Raw genomic sequence first — 20,923 nt, 5'->3', positions numbered from 1 at the left:
CTGTGTGTGTGGCGGTGTCAGGATTCAGGAAGCAGGTGGAAGTGTTGGGCCTTCCAGGCCATCTTCCGAGCTGCATGGGACGTTTGTCTCACCTCCCCTACAGAGGCGGTGGCATAGTCCAGTTCCTTTTCCCTCCTCACTGGGAGCCCTCCTCCAATTCAGGGACAGTCTGACACTTTCTGCAGTCGTCCCTGCTGCTGGTGTCTGCTGGCACTTCCTGTCCTTCTTGCTTCCCGTCTTCCTTGTCTGTCCGGCCCCTCTGCCTTCCATGTCTCCTGTATTTCTTAGCTTTGTCACAAAAAGGCTTGGGCTTCACAGCCATGGCCCACTCTTGAGATCGCATTTCTTGGCCAGCAAGCCCACGTGGCCTCATCATTTTGGCTGCAACTTCAAGATCATCAGCCCGTCGTAGCTCTGTTCATCCCTAAGTTTTCTGTGGATAGGCTTTCTATTTAACAGAGTGCTTCTCCCAGTCCCCTTTTAATTTCTTTATCTGACACTCTTTTGGGACCTAGAGGTCCCTGAGGGCCTGGGGCTTCCCTGTGCGTTGAGGTGGGCCCCATAGATTCTGCCACAGAGAGAACTCTGACCAGCCCACTCTGAGAAAGAACGTCCAGTGGTCATGGTCTCCCCAAGCAAAGGGCCTCTATATGATAATGATCCACAGAGCTGTCAGGAGAACAAATGGGGTAATCTGGAGTGTGATTTCATCATTCTTCAATGCATGCCAGGAAAAGTCATGAGTAGGATTCTCGTTTTAACTCCTAAATTATGAACTTACTCACATTTGTGGATTAGACAGAGCCTCAACATCATTTTCAGTGTGTGTGTGTGTGTGTGTGTGTGTGTGTGTGTGTGTGGTTTAATGTGTACAACTCATCTGAACCCAGTTGCTCTGTGGTTTATCTTTTACTGAGAACTGCTTTTATTCTTCCTTTTCTAAGAAAATACTAGTTCTTAAAGTATGAAGTCTTTCTTGTGAGTTCATCAGCAGTGAGGGGTGTGGTGTGAGGACCTATATTGGTGATAATGAGATCCAACAATCACCGAATTCAGGCAATTTTGACACAAATCATATTGACTAAAATAATACTAAGCATGTGATGCTGGTGACGTTTGAATACTTGCCAAGAAGAACACCTGCATGGTAACAATTGCCCTGCAAATGGAAGAGATTTGCATGTTTTATTGTTTTTACAGTTTTAACATATATTTTTATTGGAGAATCTGAAACCAACCTATAAATGGGAGGTTCACGGAGCAAAAGTAACAGAGAACCCGCAGGAATCGGCCTACCTGCCTGCCTCTGTCCTCCTCTGCTCCTAAGAATTGAGGTCCCTTCTGGATTCAGCACTTAGTCCTAATCACGAACAGCACATGACTTAGGGGAAAGGTGTATTCACAAATTTGAAATTTCTTTGTGGTTTTCCTCTCTCACATTCCTTTCCTGCAGTCCCTTTCCTACTTTTTCATCCTTTGTGTAAAGGTAGCAACCTTTTTTTTTTTTTTTTTTTGAAACAGAGTCCCACTCCGTTGCCCAGGCTGGAGTGCAGTCATGCGATCTCGGCTCACTGCAACCTCCACCTTCCAGGTTCAAGTGATTCTCCTGTCTTAGCCTCCTGAGTAACTGGGACAACAGGCGTGCACCACTCTGCCTGGCTAATGTTTTATATTTTTAGTAGAGACAGGATTTCACCATGTTGGCCAGGCTGGTCTCGAACTCCTGACCTCGTGATCCGCCTGCCTGGGCCTCCCAAAGTGCTGGGATTACAGTTGTGAGCCATCTCACCCAGCCAGGGTAGCAACTTGTATTTGAGAAAGCTTGGAATCCTGACCTAAGCCCCCTAAGTTCCCATTGTGGCTTGTGGCCACCTATTGTGAGACTCACTCTTTACCCTTGGTTTTCTGATCTCTAAAATGAGACCGTCTACTTCATGTGGCTGTTAAATGCATCATAATTTCCTGCCTTACCTCCTTTCTTTAAAGGAAACTTGGAATTTTCAAAGCTACTAAATGGAGTTTTTGTTGTTGTTGTTGTTTTGTTTATCTGTTTGTTTGAGATGGAGTCTCGCTCTGTTGCCCAGGCTGGAGTGCAGTCGCATGCTCGCGGCTCACTGCAACCTCCGCCTCCTGGGTTCAAGCAATTCTCCTGCCTCAGCCTCCTGAGTAGCTGGGACTACAGGTGTGCACCACCACACCTGGCTAATTTTTGTATTTTTAGTAGAGACGAGATTTCACCATGTTGGCCAGGATGGTCTCGAACTCCTGACCTTGTGATTCGCCTGCCTCAGCCTCCCAAAATGCTGGGATTACAGGCGTGAGCCACCACACACGGCCTAAATGGAGTATTTGGCCACATAGTTAGGGGCAACTGAAAACGTCATATGCTACCACTGCATCCGTGAACACCATCCTCCCTCAGAGAAAAAAGGAGTCACATGTTTGCATTTCTGGTGAAACCTGATTGCATTTTGATAAAACCTGTGCCGGGACCAGGACAGTCATCAATGACGTGTTCCCTGATTTTCATGATTGAGGAGCTTCATGCTGGTGCTGCCACAGGGGACCTTTGCATTGCATGGCTCCTCTGCACTGGCGTTAGCTGTGGTGAGACAGAGTTTGCAGCTACGGTAGGACAATGCCAAGTGCAATGATATTTGCCATTCAGGAGCAAAAGAACTACATAGCAACAACACATACTATCGTCAAGTACCCATTTATTTCACTGTATGTGTCTGAAGGACTAAATTGAAGCCAGAGCCCCCCATGCACCAAAATAAACTGCAGACATTATTGCGTTACCAAAATGACAGTGCACCTGCAAAGGGAATTTAGTGAAGGTTTAAAGGTGAAGACTTAAAAATATATGGATAACTTAAAACTGCAAATAAAAAAATATCACATAGAGATTTTTGTGAGCTCAGAAAACCAGGGGGAGATTTGAGTCGGGAGAAAACAAGACCAACCTCTTTCAAGTGGCAGATTTCTGCAGGCTTTGGAAATATGGAAAGAAATATGGCCAGGCGCGGTGGGTCACGCCTGGAATCCCAGCACCTTGAGAGGCCGAGACAGGCAGATCACTTAAGGTCAGGAGTTTGAGACCAGCCTGGCCAACATAGTGAAACCCCATCCCTACTGAAAATACAAAAATTAGCTGAGTGTGGTGGTGCACACCTGTAGTCCCAGCTACTCGGGAGACTGATATATGAGAATCGCTGGAACCCAGGAGGTGGAGGTTGCAGTGAGCCGAGATTGCACCACTGCACTCCAGCCTGGGTGACAGAGGGAGACTCTGTCTCAAAAAAAAAAAAAAAAAAAAAAAAAAAAAAGATGTGAAGAAATAAAAGCTGCAAAAGGACAAATGGACAGATTCAGGGTGGAAAGCGAAGTCAAAGAAGCATTTGAGCATGAGACTTGCTATTTGGGCTTAGGTGAAAGGAAATAAAGAGAAGAGCTGGAGAAGTCAGAAGTGGGTCAGAGAACAATGAGGTGGTGAGTGGAGTCCAAAGTGTGGGTCACCAGGAATGCCAGGAGGAGCCACATCTCCAGGGTAGGGCTAAGCTGCAAGCAACCAGCATTATTTAGCAGAGTCCTGCAGAAGTGAATGGAAAGATCTTTAAAAAACCTATGAATGGCAGTGGAAAAAAAGAACTGAAAGGAAAGCAGAAGGCTTATGGGCTAGATAAGCTCATTCTCAGACATATGACTGAACTGAAACTCAGATAAAATATTATCTTTTCATTCAGTGCCTTTCATTCGTTAGAAGTTCAGTTTCTTTATATTTCATTCATACAAGAGCAATGCAGATTTTTAAATTAATATATGTGCTCATAGACATGTGGATAGAAACTCATTGCTGATTGGAATATTATGAGTTAAGAAAATTTTAACAAAATATACTTGGAAAGTATAATATGGGATTGAAATTTGAAGCCAATAATAAGATTATAAAGACTTAGAGCAAATCTCTCATGCACTATTTTGTAAAGAATAAAATATTATTCTTCCTTGGGCCTGAAGTCCACACTAGCCCCCACTAAGATGATAACCACAGGGGTGATCCCTGAGGTCTTTCACCCCCAAGGCCTCTGCTAATCTCCATCTGGACATTTACTTTTTGTCCCTTGTACCGCCTGTTCTCCACCTGAACAGTCCAGACCCTTCCAACACGTTCACTGCCCACAAGTGTGCTTAGGACCCCCAAATCCTAGAAAAAGGTTGGCTTTAACTTGGCTGCTCCTTTGGTCTGCCACTGTGTCTCTTCCCCATGTCTTTAGCTTCTTCAAGCTGGATGGTTTCTTCCTGACCTCACAGCTTCACTCCCGACTGTCCCTACTGCCACCCTCCACCACGCCAGGGGCTCTTCTGTTCCCAGGTTTTTAAGGAAACACTGTCTTTGAGGGGATCATGCACCAATTTCAGCAGATGTCCGGAGCCGTAACATTTTACTTTTCTGTAGCAGTTGGAAATGTCTCTCTTTAAATACTAGACCCTCTTGATCCTGATTCTTCCTTCTGTCTTGGTGACCAGCGGTCTCTGTCCAACATGCCAGCTTTTCTCTCTCTTCCCCCACTCCGATAAATTCAGACATTTGCCCCAGCCTAGGGCTTAGCTTCCTCGCTCTGTTTCCTCTGTCTCGGTGATCTCATCTACTCTCTCTAATCCTTCCAGTTTTAATCCAGGCCTGACATGTCTCCCATTTCCATTCCGTATGTCCATGTCACCTTGGAGAATCCCCCACCATTTCAAACCAAGCTCTGCCTCCTCCTTCCCCACTAACAGTGTATTGGATTGAGGATTTATACACCTCTCCCTAACATTGCCAGTTAGGAGACCACCTGCCAATGGGAACCCCTAGTCCTGGCCCCCCACATCTTAGTCGTAATCGGTTCCATCATCTCACTTTCTTTTATATCCATCTCACTTTCTTTGTATCCATGCACTGACTAACACTTCATTTCCTCCATTTCCAACCCTGTCCTCATGACGTTCCTAGAAGTGACATAGGCGGACATCTGCTCAATCCTTACTTGGTCTGTATAAGCGGAGGAGTTCTAGGTGAAGGGAACGAAAGCCCAACTTGCTCCCTGAAAACAGAGAGTCACGGCCCCTCAATCAATTCCCACATTCGCACTGATTTACTGACCCTGAAGTCCTTGAATGAACAGGAGGCAGGTCTCCTTGAGGAAGGACCCTACCACACTGCCAAGAATTAATACTGTTGCTCTTTCTCCCAGCCTTCCCTAAAGGGACCTATAGCCTTTTGCCAGGGTGACTATGAACTGGGGAAAAGGAAATAATCAGACCTTTTGGGGACTGCTGGTGACTGGCTCTAAGCTGACACTAGTTCCAGGAGACCCCAAACATCACCGTGGTCCAGCAGTCAGAGCAGCGGCACATGGAGGTCAGGTGATCTCTGGAGTTTTCGCTCCATGTTTGCGTCCATCCCCATGGCACTTTGTTCAGGACAACGTGGCAGGGCCCACACTGCTGCAATGGATTCCTGGAGGCTTGTCCCTCCCAACCCCTGACCCAGAGCTGCCTACAGCCGCAGTATTATTCCAATTATATCCAAAGCGCCTCTATGACAATGATATTCCCTGACTGTGAACTTCCACTGGTGTCCAGTTGTTAGGAACAATCCAGCTTTCCTTAGCCCGACAGTTAAAGCCCTTCACAAAGTCTCCTTCCTCTTTATTTCCAGTTTTCCTGGCTATAAATCCTCAACCCAATACACTGTACCCCACTCCCCCCAGCCCCTAGATACACCATCCCCCAACATGAAACACTTACCCCCTTGTCATCTTTGCCTTTATCCACGCTGTTCCCTCTGCTGACTCCTTTCTCTGGATTTGTGTGGTGCCTGTTTTAGCACAAATATACCATGTCCCCTTGTAAAATGTCTTTTCTTCACTTCAGCTGGTAACAGCCAGGGAAATGAGCAAAAACGTGTGGATAGATTAATTCCCCAGCGTCAGGGAACTGGGCGGGGGCGGGGGTGGGGGGTGCAGCGCAAGGCATGTCTTTCTATGGGTAGGTCTTTAACAATTTTCCTAAACAAAAGATTGCCTTGTTTATACCTGTTCATCAGAGTCAGCATTTCTTAAATCTGTGTAAGGTGAAAGTGAGTGCTTTTTGTTTTAAAAATCATATGGGAAGCGCAGAAATAGAAAATGTTCACTTTGTTTGATGTGGAAGTATATTCCACAACAGGTGGCCTCTCAACTTGCACAAATAAAACAAAATTGGTTGGCTAAAATCTATCAGAGGAGAAGAGGAAGTAATCTCCAGGTGGTAGGACCAGGAGCAGATGGGGACTGTTTACTTAGATCCTCAATTCTTCTTGTTAAGTGTCCCTCTAATTAAGTACCTTTCCTTAGATGTTAAATAAACTTTCATATTTTTAAATAGTATTTTTTTTTTTAGAAAAGTGTATTCCCAAGCCAGTTTCTCCTTCTTCCAAAATCAAGGGTAGAATAACCATATAGCATTAATAGAGTCTGTGTAAGCTTAAATAGTCTAAGTTTCCTTTCAGGCTTTTATTTGAAGTTTCCAAATTACACAGCCAAAATAAAAACAGCACAGAATTTAAATTGAGACCATTATGTATCCCAGGGACTTCCCCCACCCCCATATTAAGTAAGGCAGTGTCAGCCCTGGTGGTCCATGCGGACCCAGTACACTGGAGGCAGAAGTTCTAGGTGAACTGACTCCTGCCCCCACCCAGTCCTCTGGTGCTCCCAGGCAGTCTGGAACAATCAGAGTTGCCCTTGATCTTCAGGAAATGCTGTAATTCCCTGTGCAATATTAGCTCTTGACTATCTTTGAATTCTTTTTCTTAGACTTACAAGGCTCTGTTGCTGGTTTCCCTCTCACTCTTCTGACTACTATATTTCAACTTTCTTCAACAAACACTTATGAAGCATTTATATAGCACTTACTGAGGGCCACAGTCATGCACAGTTTTGTGGATCTGTACACAAATGAATTGGATGACCCAGTGCCCATCGGCCTTGGGGCTCACGGACCAAGGCTCGCTCTGCCTGCATCCTGGGCTCCCTCCTGCCGCCTGCACCTGCAACACTTGGCGGCCTCCGCGCCTCTTCTCCAGTCCTCTCCTCCGCCGTGCTCCTTTGGAAAGGCTCTTCTGTCATGGCTTCAATCATAAAACTGTATTCCCAGTCCTATTTCCTCATCTGAGGTGAAGCGTGAAATCTCTAGTTTACCCTGAATTCAGTCAGCTCACCACGAGCCCTCTCTGCCTCTGTCAGCCTCTGTCAGCAGCTGTACAAGCTTACCTTCTCCCCAGACCCCCACATCTGGTCTTTAAGTTGTCCTCCCCTTTTTACTGTGTGTCCTGGAATCCACTTTTGGGCTTCCTCTGACCAACCTCTTCCTTCCTTCTTTTCCTCCTCCCCGCCCCACTGCCTCCACCTACTCTGGTCCCAAGGTCGTGCCCCTGCCCCAACCCTCCCCCTCTGCTCTTCCCACCCACGCCAAAGTCCTCTTCTTTAAATCCTGTCCGATCAGTGTCACTCTCCTTAAGTGGCAGAGATGATGTCTCCACCTTTTATATCTCCAACAGCAGCTAACCCAACACCTGGCACTTACTAGGGGCATCGACGATGCTTGTTGTTCTGTGTGGTGAAGGCACACTTGGATTCTGGAGGGTCAGTCTCAGCTCTCCACCTTAGCTGGCTCACAGAGGCTCCAAATGTGGATTATCTCCCACCACCCTAGTTAGGGAAATGCAGCCTTGCAGAAGACAGTGAAACTGATCAAAGCATGGGGAAATGGAACCTAGGAAAGTTAAAGAATTGGCATTATTTGATGTGAGAAAGAGAAGCGAAGATGAGGAGAGATCCTGGGGAGAAGGCTGCATGCCCTGTCTTTCTGGAGACAAGCGTGTGCACTTCCTTTGCTTCCACTCTTACTTATGTGTATCCTTGGAGGGAACTTTAATTATTTAATGCTTGGGTATTGCCCATGGCATTTATCGTCTGCCTGTGAATCCAGACGTGGTCCCCAGGCTGTGTGGTGCTGTTTGTTGGTGCGGTCCAGGATGTACAGGGCTGAGATGGTGCTGCATGCACACTTACCGAGCACATCCCCCTGGGAGAGGTGTGGACACCACCGTGAAGGGGACCCAGACCTCCTCCTTAAATGCCTACACTTTCATGGGGATCAGACGTGGAGACAAGAACTCTCATAGAAGAGGGAGGGGCCTGAGGCACAGCAGGAAGGTATAAGTTCAAAGGAAGTGAAGATTTCCAGTGAGAGCTGTTAGACTCTTGAAATGGGCTACAGAGAAAGCCTGTGGTCTCCTCTTTCCTAGAAATGCTGAACTCATAACAGAAAATCTCTCCACCATGGCTTGAGTGTCAATTTCTCCGGAGGCCTGGGGGTGGGGCCGGGAGTTTTCTGCCTCTGTGTCCCCATGATCCATTTATTCGGGTGGCTTAGTTTGCTTTGCAAGCAGTGGGTGGGAGCGGGGTTTCTTATTCCAGCCACAGTAGTCAAATGTGTTACTTATGAGAAATAATAAAAGATCCTTCTTCTTTTCTTTTCCTTTTTCTAGATCCCCTCTAGTCAAATGTTGTTGTTGTTTTTTAATAGAGGAGGCTGTTTTGCATTTTTCTTTTCGTAGCGTTCGAATTTAGCTTTTGTATATACTCTCCGCAGTAGTTCAGAGTACATTCGTGAGCCCAGATCATGAGGAATGCTCACCCTTTTCCTGAAAGATGGTGTGCGGAGGATGTGTACAGATGGAAGCTAGGCTGTTGAAGATTTTATTGAACTCACCAGCATTAACAATAGACACTTTTAGTGAGGTCTGAATGTTTTTGTTTATTTTTTTGACTCAACACACACTTATTGAGCAAGGTCTTCCTCTGTGCCCGGCAAGATGCTTGCCACTTGCTGAAGAGACAAAGATGCATAAGATATGGTCCCTGCTTTTAAAGCACTTACAATCTAGCAGGGAAGATAACAGGTGTACAAATAATCATATGTGTTACAAAGAAAGGATTATTCCAGTTCAAAGGAAGGCTGTTCTTGATGAAGGATGGTTGCATAGCAGAATTATAATCATCAGTTTGAAATTCAACTTTTTCAAGATTTGTCATTTCTATCTTGTATTAGCTTTATTTTTCCCTTTTTGAAAATGATTATTTGAATAGGTATTAGTCACATGGTTCCTAAACTGAAATAGTTTAGAAAGGTGTTTATTGGTAAGTCTCGCTAGCACCTCCATCCACATCTACCCAATTCACTACTCGCTCCTCCATTGGAATAAGGAACCATTGTCTGTTAATTTCTTGAGTATATATCCAGTGCCCCTCCATGCACAATAAAATATATACACGTTTTAAAATTTTGCCTTTCTTACCCAAAAGGCAGCATACTGTTTGCCCTGTTAATTTCGCAGTATATCTTAAGATCTTACCACCCCATGTCAGTACATAGAATGCATCCTTTTCCTTTTTTCCTAGGCAGTATAATACTTCCTAGTATTGCATTGTTTTGGAGATAGCAGGGTGTGTCCATTATCAGTTAGCTGCATAACAAATTACTCCATAACATAGTGGCTTAAAACAACAACCCTTTATTCGTCATAACTCTATGGTTGAACTATTTGGCCTGGGATCTGCCAAGGGTTTTTTTACTGATGCTTTTGCCTGGATTTGCTCATATGGATGTGATTATTTGGGGCTAGATGGTCTAAGATGGCCTCACTCGCAGGTTGTTGGGAGAGTCTGACCTCAGTTGGAATGTATGCCTGGAGTAAACTAGCCCCAGCTGCTTCATATGGTGACTGGGTCCCAGAAACAGAGAGGGGTTGGCCCTGCTGTGGAGGTTTTATTAAGCTTCTACTTGCATCCCATTGGTTAATGTTCCATTGGCAAAAGCAAGTCATGGGGCCAAGCCCAGAGTCAATGTGGAAGGAATTTCAGGATGAGAAATTCATTGGATGTCATTATGTGACTATTTACTACCCATGGAGTAATTAACCAGCCCCTGTTGATGGACTTCTGTTTATTTCCAGTCTTTTGGTATTGCAGATAATGCTCCAATAGATAATCTTGTATCTAAGTCAGTTCATATGTGAGCAGGGTAACTACCAGAAGTGGGGTGCTGGGTAGAGGGCAAATGCCTTCTAAATTATCTATCTATTCTATTTCTGTGGTGCTGTTTCTCTAGATATTTTAAGCTTGTGTTTTTCTGTCACTTGTGCAGGAGCTTTGAAAATGTGAAAAGATTTTAGATAGGAAATGCATATAAACTGAATTAATTAGAAACTCATTCCTAAAATAACAAAAAAGATGAAAGTTAGACTAGCAATCAAATAATTTAGAGTAAAGTAACATGTGTACATTATTTGAAGAAATACAAGTATGCCTGTTATAACAATACTTTACATTTCTGTTGTGTTTACAGCATAGAAACACTTAGTTTGCTATTAGTATCTCACTTAATTCTCAGAAGAATTCTATGAGTTGAAAGTATAATTGGCCCCATTATGTGTGTGTGTGTGTTTGTGTGTGTGTGTATGAATGTATTTAAAGGCTTAGAGAAGTTACCTATCTTGCCCCAACTAATAAGTAATAGCCAGAATATATACCCAGCCCTGTAACAATAAACTTGGCGTCGTCCTGTTAATCGCCTCTTACTAGTAGGGACTTGTATCTTATATCTGGCCTAACTTCAGATGATATACATTTGCTCAACTTGCTAATTGCTTTGCTAGCACAATCACAATCATATATGATATCATCTCAGAAGGCTCTTTTTAAAAATATGTAAGTAGTTCATTTCTAATTTCTGAATAGGTGGGGAACCTCCCCGAAGTTTTCTCTTGTTTTACACATGTCATTGGCGTCCAGGTTGAGAGCTCCGCCTCCTGATCATAGCCTCTAGTAAATCTTGACGGAGGAATTCTCTTTAAACCCAGGGTCTTGCTTTCAGACTTCAGAAAAGAGGAGTTGTTTTTAAATAAAACCTTGTCTGGCCCTCCTGCAGTGGACGTGGAAGGTAGACTGTTTTCTTTCTTTTAATTCGCACTCAGACGTTTTTGTAAGGGGGTTGGTCCTGGCAAAGTGGGCCTCACATACAAACCACCCACTTTCCTGAAGCGTGATTGATTAGCAAAGCTGTTCTGCTCAAGGGCAGCCTGCTTTCCCCAGCCTGGATGCTGACAGGTCCGACATGCACAGATTTTCAAACAGGTCGCCAGTCCCCAGGCTGCAGGCTGCGGGCCAGGACGCTTGTTCTTGAGGGAGAAGAGAGGAGAAGGAATCCACTTGGGGGGCAAGAATTAAGCTATATTACAGAATTCCCAAGACATAGCAGGGCAGCCCAACATAGTCCTTGTTGAGAGAGCCCGTGATGGTGTTGGGTGCCAAGAACACCATGGCCGCACAAGACACACAGAGTGAAGGTCAATAGAAAGATGTTTAAGCAAAGCCTGTGCATGTGGTACTGATCCCCATCTGTCTAAGAACCTCTAAACATCAAAGAGAGGCATACATTTAAAGAAAGATAGAAATTTGATGCCTAATCAAAGTAGCCTATGATGGAAGTTTGGAAATACAGCCAAGCAATGACACTGTCAACAGAACGAGGTGCAGATCATGTCTTTGCATGTTTGTCTCTGTGGCATCTAACAGCGTGTCTTTTACAAGTAGAATCTGCATAAATATATAGTCGCAAAATGCTAGAGCTGAAAATTATCTTACAAACCATCTTGTCCAGGCCTCACCATTTTAGGAATGAGTTAACAGAGGTACAGACAGGTCAGGTAAGTGGCCTCAGTTGTTCTGAGTCAGACCAGGTCTTCTAAATCTTAGTAAAGTAGTTGTCATAAAATTGTGCTGCCAGTATTCTAACAAGTGATATGTGAATGTAGGAATAATTTTTTTTTTTTTGAGACCAAGTCTTGCTCTGTCGCCCAGGCTGGAGTGCAGTGGCCCAATCTCGTCTCACTGCAACCTCTGCCTCCCGAGTTCAAGTGATTCTCCTGCCGCAACCACCCAAGTAGCTGGGATTACAGGCGTGTGCCACCATGCCTAGCTAATTTTTGTATTTTTAGTAGAGACAGGGTTTCATCATGTTCGCCAGGCTGGTCGCGAACTCCTGACCTCAAGTGATCCGCCTGCTTTGGCCTCCCCAAGTGCTGGGATTACAGGCATGAGCCACTGTGCCTAGCCAAAGGAATACATTTATTTCCCTTTTGTCATTGTATAATTTATTATTATTATTATTATTATACTTTAATTTATGGGGTACACGTGCAGAACGTGCAGTTTTGTTACGTAGGTATACACGTGCCATGGTGGTTTGCCGCACCCATCAACCCATCACATACATTAGGTATTTCTCCTAATATTACCCCTCCCCAGCCCCCCACCCCCCAACAGGTCACAGTGTGTGATGTTCCCCTCCCTATGTTCATGTTGTTCTCATTGTTCAACTCCTACTTATGAGTGAGAACATGTGGTGTGTGGTTTTCTGTTCCTGTGTTAGTTTGCTGAGAATGATGGTTTCCATTTTCATCCATGTCCCTGCAAAGGACATGAACTCATCCTTTTTTATGGCTGCATAGTATTCCATGATGCATATGTGCCACGTTTTCTTTATCCAGTCTATTACTGATGGACATTTTGGTTGGTTCCAGGTCATTGCTATTGTGAATAGTGCTGCAATAAATAAATATACATGTGCATAAATCCTTCTACTATAAAGACACATTTATTTCTTTTTTAAAGAGATTTATTTAAGAGTCAGTGGTTCCGTAAAATCATGGAAAGTCATCTCCTTAATTTACTTATATATTAACCAAAGGAGATTCTCCCCAGGTACCTTCTATTGGGGGCGGTGGGAAAAGGGAGGGTTATGAGGATGAATTGACTAACTTCTTTTGAAAGACTTTCAGGAATTTGGGTCTTAAGACATTTTGGCCGACTTACAGAAAGTCTTAAATGTCAGAATTGGGTGAAAAAAATTTGACTTTTCTCACAATGGTTTGTTATATGCTCAAGGTGCAGATAGCTTGGTGGGGACAATTCAGCCTGCAGTTGAGAGTGGTCTCTATGTAAACTGGATATCAGCGTAGCGGCAGGAGCAGAAATCATCAAGACAGTGGACCCCCCAGCCTGTCACTTGACCTCTGTTCTGTAATGCTGCCTGCACATTGCCCATTTGGTGCAGGGAATGCCTGGCTTGTTTCAAACATCCCGTGCCTGCTGGAGCTGAGGGTGCAGCGGATTCATTAGCTCCATCGGAATGCCACCCCTTCATTCAAAACTCAGTTTGGCCCAGGCACAGTGGCTCATGCCTGTGTCCCAGCACTTTGGAAGGCTGAGGTAGGAGGATCACTTGGGCCCGGGAGTTCAAGACCAGGTTAGGCAACCTAGTGAGACCCCATCTCTATAAAAATATTAAAAAATTAACCGGGCATGCTGGCACACGCCTGTGGTCCCAACTATTTGGGAAACTGAGGTGGGAGAATCACTTTTCCCAGGAGTTGACGAGTTTTCTCCCACCCGTGTTGAGCTGTGCTTGCACCACTGCACTCTAGCCTGAGTGACAGAGCAAGACCCTGGCTCTAAAAGGAAACAAAACAAAAAATAAAGCTTGATTTGTTTTCTCATCCCATGGCCCACTGCCAACTCTATCAGTTTTGGCTCTTGACTGTCTTATACCTGGAAGTGTAGGGAGAAACTTTTGCCAGACCCTCCAATGATGGCTTTGACAATCTGTTGTCATGAATAAATTTTGACACCTGACAAAAGAGTGTCTAGAATCTTCCTTTCCTTTACAAAGTGTAAGGGGTCAGATGTAGTGCCCCTTTTGGGATAGAAATCAATTATTGTTCTGCCAGCCACTGGGAACATTTTCGAAGCCCATTTATGACTATCTGCAGTGGTACCTCATATTTGGTTTCCTGTGTCATAAAGAAAAACCTGCAAATACCTAAAAGTAAGGATTCCAATGAAATGTGGGTTCTGCTTCACTCTGTTTGGTGTGGGAGGCTGTGTTAAGTCTAACTCTAAGAATACCGGTAGTGGTATCTATCTTCATTCTAAGAATTGAGGGAGGCAAGGTTTGTGCAGAATTAAATCACCCTGTCATATCTGTGAGGCTTCCTGCAGAACGAAGGCAAATAAACCCAAACAAACAAAACAGGAACACGTCGGAAAGTCAGAGGTGTACGTCTGGAGCTAAGGTTACGAGCTGAGCCTTGAAAAGTTCATGAGAGACCAGCTTGCTTGAAAAGATCCTTCGTGTGTGTGCGCGTGTGTGTGCGTTGTTTTGTTTGTTATGGTTTTGGTCTGTACTAGCATATTTACCCCATGTGTGGTGGTTGGAAATGTCAGGGTTTCTTGATTGAAAAAGGAGATAAGAGATTCTGCTATTCACAGCACAGAAGTGGGATGAGCCCCGCTATGGTGTACACGTGTGCGTCTGTGTGTTTATGTCCGTGTCATCTCCGTGTGTTTCTGTGCCAGTGTCATGTGTGCATATGGTATGCATGTGTGTGATCTGTGTACAAGTGTCTGCGTGTATGTGTGTGCCTGGTGTATGTCTGTGTGGCATAAGTATTTGGCCATGTGTCTATGTTGTGTCTGTATGTATCTGTGTGTGTGTTGTGCATGTGTTGTGTGCTATCTCCGTGTGTCTGGGTCTGTGCATGTGTGTGTCTGTGTGTGTCTCTTGGTGTCTGTGTACTTTGTCTGTGTGTGTCTCTGTGTGTGTGCCTATGTTGTGTAGTGTTTGTATGTTTATAGCTGTGTGTGTGTGTGTGTCTGTGCATGTGTCTGTGTGTGTTGTGTGTCTCTCTGTCTGTATGCCTGTGTGTCTTTGTGTGTGCATGTTGTGTACTGTATGTCTGTGCATGTCTCTGTGTGTGTCTGTGCATGTGTCTGTGTGTGTTGTGTGTGTGCATTTGTGTGTCTCTGTGTGCATGTGTTTGTGCTAGTGAAATTATTATTTGTGTGTGATACAGTATTAGTATTGTGAGTATGTGGCTAATTCATGTGTGTCTGTGTCTCTGTGTCTGTAGTGCCTGTGCATGGGTCTCTGTGTATGTTGTGTGTGTGTGCATTTGTGTGTCTCTATGTGTGCATGTGTTGTGTAGTGTGTGTGTTTTGTGTGTGTCTGTGTCTGTCAGTGTGTGTCTCTGTGTGTGTCTCTGTTTCTGTGTGTCAGGTGCTCTGTGATGACATGCAGTGTGTGTGTGTGTCAGTGTGTGTGCCTGTGTGTGTGTCTCTGTGTCTGTGTGTGTCTGTGTATGTGTGTCTCTGTGTGTGTGTGTTTGTGTGTGTCTTTTTGTCAGTGTGTGTCTGTATGTGTGCCTCTGTGTGTGTCTGTCTCGCGTATGTCTGTGTGTGTGTCTGTGTGTCTGTGTGTGTCTGTGTATGCCTGTGTGTGTCTGTCTCTGTGTGTGTCAGTGTGTGCCTGTGTATGTGTCTCTGTGTCAATGTGTATATATTATTATTGTCTCTTGTGTCATGTAATGTGTGTATCCTCTGTGTCTGGCATATTGTGTGTGTGTGTCTCTTTCAGTGTGTGTGTCTGTGTCAGTATGTTTGTGTGTGTCTCTGTGTCAGCGTGTGTTTGTATGTGTGTCTCTGTGTGTGTGTGTATCTGTCTGCATATGTCTTTTGTGTGTGTGTGTGTGTCTCTGTGTGTGTGTGTGTGTGTGTATGTCTGTGTGTGTGTATCTCTGTATCTGTACAGGGGCATAGCAAAGTCATGCAAAACCATCTTTTTTCACCTCACGGTTCTCTCCTTCCTCAACCGGAAGCCACTCTGCTTTGTTGTGAAAACAAATAAACTACTTTATTACAAAAGAAAGACCAAATAACCTGAAAAGCTCAAATAAAATCCACCTTATGATACAATATTAAAAAACAGAAATTTTCAATGGAGAAAATCCCACACTAGACTGAGGAAGATGGGCCAGTTTAACTGGAGTCTCTGCTTGTTTTATATTTCTTTTCTATTCCCATTTGCTCTCTCACAGGGAGCGGGTTCACCCCTCAATGTCTGACTAACATGCTTTTCATTTGAATTCAAAATATTTGGTGATGATTGGCAAAGAATGAGGATGGGAAATTGAATATTACATCATCTTATGAAGGCTTCCTCCTCCCTCACTTCCTTCCTTCTTCCTTTCTTCCTCCCTTCTCTACCTTCCTCCCTCCCTCCTTTCCTTTCTCCCTTCCCTTTTCTGTTCCTGTTGTGACCGTCCCCCTGATTGAGCAGATGTGGACGTGGGGGAGCCAACTGTAGGAGTGACTGGTGCCTCGCAGACACCGTCCCTGAGGTAGCTGTCACCAGAGGATTGTCACTGAAAATGCAAGAAGAGTCTGGCATTTGATTGCATTCTGCACAATTCAAGCAGGACACATTGCTGCAGAAGATGACACCAGAAATAGCCACCACGTAGTGGGTTCTTACCACATGACAGACACGGTGCTGCTATAAGCTTGTGACTTGCACTGTCTGAGCCCTGAACACCTCTAGAAGGTACGAGCATTTGCTCCATTTTCAGGCCAGGAGACAGCAGCTCAAAGAAAGTGAACGATCTGTCAGTGGTCACACAGCTAGGAAGTGGCAGGGGGCGCTTAGCCGGGTTGGACTCTGAAGGCCACACATGTCAGCATCCTTACACAAACCCAAGCCCTTAGGTGCACATTCAAATGGATTTCCACCCGTGTGTGTTTGGGAGCCACATGTCAACAAGCCGTAACTTTCTTACCTATTTCAGGAAAACATTATTTTCTCTCACCCGTGTTTATCACCATCCTATTTCTGTTTCAAGAAATCAAAACATGTGAAGAAGACAGATTTGAAGAAGACCTTTTTTGTCCACTTCTGGTGGTGAGACGCCGTTAGGAAGATGGAGTTCAGATGCTAAAATATTGGAATCTCTGATGCATATTCATGGTTAGAGGGAAAGTCAGTGGCACGGTGGAGTTAAGAAATCTAAGAAATATAGGAAATCCAACTGAGAAAAACGTAACTATGATGCCTCCAGGTGCAGGAAACTTCAGGTCCTTCTCTGCGTCCAGCCTTCCTGGAAAGCTTTCATTAAAAAAAGTTTTAAAATTTTTTATTTAGTTTTTTTTTTGAGATGGAGTCTCGCTCTGCCGCCCAGGCTGGAGTGCAGTGGCCGGATCTCAGCTCACTGTGAGCTCCGCCTCCCGGTTTTACGCCATTCTCCTGCCTCAGCCTCTCGAGTAGCCGCGACTACAGGCGCCCGCCACCACGCCCGGCTAGTTTTTTGTATTTTTTTTTTAGTAGAGACGGGGTTTCACTGTGTTCGCCAGGATGGTCTCGATCTCCTGACCTCGTGATCCGCCCGTCTCGGCCTCCCAAAGTGCTGGGATTACAGGCTTGAGCCACCACGCCCGGCCTTTATTTATTTTTAATTGACAAACAAAAATTGTATATAAAGGCTTTTGTATTTTATCCCATATGATAAAGGGCCACACAGTTCTTTCTGCTGCCTGAGTTAAGTGAGCATATTAACAGCACGCAGCGTTCAGCTCGCATTAATTTTCAATAGGCTCATTTGCCTTTGATCCTATTATTTCAAAGCCAGAAAAAAAAGACCATATATAGAGAGAAACGATTACATTATAGCTCCTCCTTCAATATGAGTAGCTCAATCTCTAATGGTTTCTTTCCATCGAGAAGAAGGTTTTAGTAACCAAGTGACTAAGTTACCTAGCTAAACTCCCCCCTCCTCCTTTATCAATACTTAATTAGTATTGATGCTTTTCTTGGCTAAATCTCATTTCGGAGCCTGCACAAATGAACTTTTTCCATAAATGAACCTTTTAAAGTGTGTATTTGAAATATCTTTAAGCCTAAGAAAATAGTTCTTAAACAAGTTATACATCGATTTCCTCTTACTCTGAAATATTTCTCAAGTGATTTTTCTTGAAAGATTCTTTGTGGTTCATTGAACACAAAAAAAACAAACTATGTACCAGGTCTGGTAGAGGTTACAGGGATATAGGTAACTTGGCGTTTGTTCCCAAGGAGCTTAGGTCTCCAAGAGGAAATAAGACACTTCAACAAACAGCCACAAGGTAAAATAGAGAATTGTCCAGTGCTGTAATTTAACTGCTGATTCCTCTGTACCTAAAAGCTGGTTAAATTATAGTTTTATTGAATGCTAACAAACTCTTATTTCCCTCCTGCACGGAATTTTAAAAACCTTTTATTTTCTCTGGGCTATAATTATGGTGACCACATTTTCCATAGCAAAAATTAAGACACATCGTCTGACAAAGGATTCTTGTGCCACTTCTAGGTGCGAGACCACCCATAGTTAGATTTTTTTAAAAGCAGGCTTTTTTAGGCAGGCCCTATAAAAATAGAGGTTTGTTAAATAGGTGCGTTTTTAGACTTTTCATTAAAAGCCTACAATACAAACAGTATTTTATTTTGTATCTGAATCAACATGTTATATCCTAAAGCACTATTTTACAGCCTAAGGGTATGTGTTAGTCTATTCATAATACTGTTGCATAGAGTAATAATACCTGCCATTATCTAGGTGTAATAGAAAGGTCCCAAGTGGTCCTCTCCAGGTCTTTAATTTTCCTTTTGAAGATAAAGTTCCTTCTTTCACTTTCATGGTTCAAGGTTTTTGAACCCGGCAAGTGATTGCTATTGAAGCATGCCAGATGTGAACAATTGTGACCATGGTACTTTAAAAGAAGGTGAAGGAGTGACTTTTTCTTCCGTACTGTCTCCCCCTACTACCATCTGTGGTTTCTACACATGTGACTTTTTCAAAACAGCAAGGCATGGGAAGGGATACCAGCCAGGGCCACCATAGTCCAGGCATGGGACTTCTGAAGTGAGGAGATAGAGATGAAACAGGCCAGTACTGATGACTGACAGATGATGAAACCAAGGCCTGCTGGAGAAAGATTCAGTGACTTACCCAAAGCCACACAGCTTGTTGGTGGCAGAGTTAGCTCCCAATCCCCAGGTTTCTGAGTAAGGGAGGTTTCTGTCCCCATTGTGATGTTTTCTTGATGTTCTGGGGTCACTCTGGTCGATTTCCATCCACTCTGATGTTGGGTACATCCCCTCCATGTGACTACATAATTCTCGAATCATACTTCTAACATGATGTATCACTGCACTATCATGGGAAAATAAGCTGGAAGACCTGGAGAGGCGATACCTGTCACTAATGGCTCTTCTGTAGAGGTGACCTTGCAGGTTACCAGGACCTCCAGGCCAACTCTCAGATGGCCTGAAGCTGAGTCCAAGGCAAGCCTTATACACCATGGTTCCTGCTCTCCTGGGTATCACTGACCTACTGCTGATCCAGGAGCCCTTGGGATCAGACTTTTCCCATTAATGCTTTGTTTGTGGTTAAAATATCACAGTATTTAGTGGGATCACTGCTCTCTTTATCAGATAGTTTTTATACTTAATTATTTTGTAACATGGCTGCACTTATAAGTTATCTGCTGATTTTTTTTGTAGTTCATAAGCATAATGATTGGGTATTCACAGTCATATGTGAGATGTGCCAACCTCAACCTCTGTGCTATAGTATAGAGTATGCCATAGTAATTACTATAGTATCACAGCCTGGCCAACATGGCGAAATCCCGTCTCTACTAAAAATACAAAAATTAGCTGGGCATGGTAGCGCACACCTGTAATCTCAGCTACTAGGGAGGCTGAGGCAGGAGAATTGCTTGAATCCTGTGGGACAGAGGTTGCAGTGAGCCGAGATCGTGCCACTGCACTCCAGCCTGGATGACAGAGTGAGACTCCATTGCAAAAAAAAAGAAAAGAAAAGAAAAGAAAATTTAAAAATGTATCTCTTCCATTAAAAACATACCCAATAATTCCGCTAAGATATTTGACTGACCTTCACATTCAGCCTCGTTCCACTGTAACTTCCCATTCATTCATTTCGTTCAATGGCTATTTATTGAGCACCTACCATCTGGCAGACCCTTTTCTGCTTCAGCATCAAACAAATAGACAAAAATTCCAGCCTGTTTGTGGTTTATATGGGATTGGATGGTGCTAATAACTGTATCAAAAAAGAAAAACTGTTAGCTTGCCCAAAATTTGGATTACCGTGGGAGCAGAGAGCTAAAGGAAAAGGGATCTCATATGTATTGAGTATCAGTGACTATGTCATGTGCTGTGTTGTGTGGTTTATCTCATTGAATCATCGCAGCAACCCTGTGAAAGATGAATATGATTATTTTTACTTTTTACAGATGAAGAACCTAGATTTAGGAATATAATATATCTTGCTTAAGGTCATACTAGTGAGGAAATAAATCTATGTCAGTCTTTTCAATACCATGCTAGATGTGATGATATCATTTTAGAACCATATATTTGATATATGGACCACCATACTGAAACCTCAGGGCATTTTGCCCACTAATGATATATATCAAGGAATGGCATTTCACAGATGAATGGATAAGGAAAATGTGGTGCGTATGTGTGTGTGTGTATATATGTATATATGTATATACATATACACACACATACACACATACATATACATATATACACATACACATATACATATATACACATATATACATACATATACATATATATGCACATATATACATATACACACACACACATACACACCACATTTTCCTTATCCATTCATCTGTGAAATGCCACTCCTTGATATATATCATTAGTGGGTGAAAATGTGCCCTGAGGTTTCAGTATGGTGGTCCATATATCAAATATATGGTTCTAAAATGATATCACATCTAGCATGGTATTGAAAAGACTGACATATATGTGTATATATACATATATACACACACACACATATATATATTACATACACATACATACACACACACATATGTATTACTCCACCTTAAGAATATTTTCA

General features: G+C 43.6%; 1 protein-coding gene and 1 pseudogene across 2 annotated transcripts in view; both read left to right on the top strand.

Moving 5' to 3' along the window:
• Positions 1-20,923, top strand: part of BCL2 (BCL2 apoptosis regulator) — a 196,808-nt gene that overhangs the window by 107,187 nt on the left and 68,698 nt on the right. The gene's annotated exons all lie outside the window — the stretch shown is intronic.
• On the top strand, positions 19,507-19,585 carry LOC116271553 (annotated as a pseudogene).

Source organism: Papio anubis, chromosome 19, assembly GCF_008728515.1.
Source record: "Papio anubis isolate 15944 chromosome 19, Panubis1.0, whole genome shotgun sequence".
NCBI classification, from domain to species: domain Eukaryota; kingdom Metazoa; phylum Chordata; class Mammalia; order Primates; family Cercopithecidae; genus Papio; species Papio anubis.
This window is presented reverse-complemented; position numbering and strand designations above follow the sequence as displayed.